The sequence below is a fragment of the Magnolia sinica genome, chromosome 5 (genome assembly GCF_029962835.1).
Source record: "Magnolia sinica isolate HGM2019 chromosome 5, MsV1, whole genome shotgun sequence".
In the NCBI taxonomy this organism is placed as follows: domain Eukaryota; kingdom Viridiplantae; phylum Streptophyta; class Magnoliopsida; order Magnoliales; family Magnoliaceae; genus Magnolia; species Magnolia sinica.
The window spans coordinates 47,566,617-47,570,691 of record NC_080577.1 but is presented as its reverse complement, the minus strand read 5'-3'; positions in this window follow the sequence as shown (position 1 = coordinate 47,570,691).

Below are 4,075 nucleotides of genomic sequence, written 5' to 3'. Positions count from 1 at the left end.
GACGGCCTGGATGAACTCATACATCAGGGCACGGCCCCACACGTGGGGTGGGTCCCACCGTCCCAAACAATGGACGATGGAGATAAATATATAAATCAAGGTGTGGTCCCAGAAAGCTCTGGATCAAGTTGCTATTTGTGATATCCCTTCATCCAGATCTATTTGTGGGACAGGCAGTGGCCTCTCCGCTGGACACCAGCGAGGTGGGCCCCACGGATGGGGTGATGTGGATTATACATCATAGTAGGGTCCACAACGCATGAGAGAGAGAGAGAGATCGGGTGGAGGAGGGGCCTTGCCATTATGGGCCCTTCAATACAAAGCATACATCAAGATGGGTCTCACCACAAGTGGGCCCTCTAATCATCAAAATCATACAAAAATCACCCACTTAAGATCCCTTCTTCCTTCTTTCATCAACGCACTTTATAGCTCCAAAGAATGTAATCCAACGGTTGAGAAGAGGCTTGGAGGGTGGAGATGTGAGGTAGGAAGGTGGGCCCATTAGGCTCTCATCTCCTTGGAAGCCATGGATGCCTTGGTTGCTTGGGAGATGGATTTTGAAATGAGAGAGAGAGAGGATGGGATGTAAGAGAGAGAGGGATGGTTGAGTGAGTGATGGGTGATGGGGAGAGTTGACTTTAGGGTACTTGTGTAAGAGAGAGGTAAGGGTTGCTTGTACTTGAGGATGGGATGTGGTACTTGACATTTTATGGGATTGATTTGAAAGGTTCTCTTAGGTTTTACAAAGCGCAGTGTTTTCCTCGAACTGAACGTGGGCCCACATCTCCTGGCCTAGGTATCGCCTTAGCGTATAATATGCGGCGTCAGAACCATGGTGACGGTGCAGTCACAAGGGTATAAGTCTCGAGTCGAGCCAACTCTAATATACGGGACACGACTTAGGATCGCGTGCAAATGCCGAGTACAGGTCGAGGGTTGTCAAAATTTGATCGGGAGAACCGTGGAAGCCTACGGAATGATACAGTCTAGAATATGGGCCTCATAGCAGTGATCAATTGTCCTATCCAAATCATTCAAACAGACCAGATCATCCTGATAGGACACAAACAAAAATCTGCTATTACCAGCCACGTCATCTTCTTCATTAGATCGAAATACCCACCGTGATGGGGTGGGACCCATTGAAGATAAAAAGATGCTTTTTCGGTGGGCCATGATAATAGAAATACATCGCTCATGATGGATGGACCCCATGCATTTAAAAAAAATCAGAGAAGAACGCATGAGTTGGCCACCAAATCTCGACCGTTCAGTGGGTAGCTCCAGCGTTTTTCGCGGCCTATAAATAAGGGTCGTTCACCTCGGGATCTCCATCGAGTAATCAAGAGAAAAGAGAGGGAGAGAGAGGAAAAATAGGAGAGGAAAAAGGTGAGTGAACTCGGTACCGCACTGCACCAAGTCGACCCGGTCAGTTCGGATCGAGTTGGGTCAGTGCAGACCAGTATCACCACAGCCAGGGAGAAAGAGAGAAAGAAATCAAAGAAAGAGGGAGAGTGAACAAGGACTCACTTCTATCTCTAGGGCAGCTGAGTCTGTCCAGCCAACTCGAAACGGGTTGTGTCGGGTGAGCCAAAGGCTCCGTGACGAAGGAATGATCGTAGGAGAAAGAAAGACAGAGAGAGAAGGGTGGGTGAGTGCACTGCTGCACTCCCATCCGAGTCCGAATCAAGCTAGACCAAGTTCGTAGGGCTTAGGCTGTGTTCGAGTCAAGCCCAAGCATGGTGGGCTCTGGTTGAGGGATGGAAAGGAGAAAGGGAAGCAGAAGGAGATCGGAACACTGGTCCAATTATCGGCGTTACTAGAACATCAGGAGCGGCATTAACTGAGCCACTGCATCAGCCATGCACGACACTAAGTCAACCCAACAGACACCGAGAACGATTTAGGTAATGCCAAACACCCACTGCTGTTAGATAAACGGGCCCACCATCTGATAAGAGCCAGCAACAGCTGCTGGAACTGATGCCAATCGCCTCTCCTGGCCATTGCAGCAACTGCCCAGAATCACGGCCGGAACCTGACTCTTGCTGGCCAAATGCCGCATGGCATGGAAGGGTCATCTCACCCAGATGGACTGAGTCTGAACTAAACTCAGTGACAGCCAGATGGGCTAGCGTTGAGCTGAACTCAGCTGGTAGCAGATGCTCGGCCGAGTCAGGACCGGTCTCAACAAATGGGTCACTGGGCCCATCGAAAATGTGACCAACGCTGGCAGAAAGATAAACCAATGATGGGGTTCCCTAGCTAACTCGGTTCAGTCCGATCCGGTCCTTGTATGGCTGAAAATTGAAGGGCCCAGGCCCTACTGCAAAAGCCTTCCATTTTACCATGGAAATGGCCTCAACCGGGTCACCCCAGTTAAGTCGACTTAGACTCGAAACTAATCTAGCCAACTACTCATTTTACGGCAAGGATTAGCTGGGTCTGACTTGAGGTCCAAACCATAGTGGGTTTGCATGCAGGTAAAGCCTAATCAACTCATAGGATAAGGTGTTTGTAATATAGGTAGTTGCTAACTCCATTATAGCTACAGGACCTTTTATCCTAAATCGTCCTCAAATTAGGCGCGACAGGAAGGTTGTGACTGGGCCAAACTTCATTAAAACTGCCTGATAGGTACGCAAATGAAATGGCATATGGAACTCCTTCCTGAAGCCTATAACAGTCGTGAAATATGTAACTTAGAAAAGAATTGTGTTAATTAGGGCAAAGAATAGCCTAAAGGCGAGATAACCTGCCACAAAATCAAGCTACAGAGTTAGGTGATGACTTCTTCCCCTTAAGCTTTCCATTTTCAAATTAGGTTAAGTAATTGTCTTTATTGAAATCACCAAATGTTATCTCATAGCATGCGATCTCTTACATTAGTTGTCAATTCTTAAGACATGGCTTATATCTAAATTATAGTTGATAGTTGTGAACCATGATTTCACGCAACAGTTACTTACATGATAGCTTCCATTTAAATTTCAATTGATAGTTCATATCATAACATATTGCGATTTATAGGAATCAAATGCTTAACATATGCCTGGCATGGTATAACTATATGCTTTCACATGAATTGTTGTAAGTCACTTATGGATCTCTATTCACTACACTTACTAGTGGGCAATCCCTCTTATGTATGTGAAGCCACATTTAGGATGTAACTAGACGAAACGTGTTAAGAGATGGACCCTCGACTTAGAGGTTATTTGGGGCATGGAACACTAATATGGGTTTACCATCCATAGGTCATAATGCTTATGTGGCTTGGGAACACCGGGGAACAAGTCAAATCCAGAATAAGGGTTGGGATGATCTCTCCTTGATAGCCTCATCAAGCCAATACAATAGATAGTAGAAGGAAGGCTCACTGGATACGAGAACGATAACTGAAGTATTCTTGTCCTCCGTCTAATGGAAGAAGACAATCTTGTCGCCTCTGACCAAGGCGCACCATTCGACTCTCAATAAGGACAACATCAACAACAACAATAGCCAAGATGGAATGCACAATACCCCAATCATGGTCGACAGATGGGGATGGCCTGGGAGCTTAGGCAGTTCACACCGATAGCCCAAACTTATAGTGAGATACTAGCCGCACTAGTTCAAAGACAAATACTTACCCTGCTATTGCCGAGGCCTTTACCAAACCCTCTTCCACAAAACTATAATGAGAATGAGTACTATGTGTACCACCAATCCCGAGGCCACATAATAGACTGTTGTTTCACCCTAAAGCATGCAATCCAAGATCTAATTGACAGCCAAAGGATTATGGTCACCTCTCTTGCTGTTGCCACCACCAACTACATCCTTCAGAACCCATACCACCACATTAAGTAGGGCCCATCTCATCGGGCACCCCTACCACCAATATCATCTAGGGAGAATCACCTTTTTATCCAGTCCAATCCATCCATGCAATCACTGCTATCCTAATATCAATATTCCCGACTTTGCAAGGGGCACACCCATCCAGTTAAATCTCTGCACCCTTAATATACAAGGGGCATCTCTAAACAATCCAATCTCCATGCCCCAAAGTCTATAAGAGGTACCC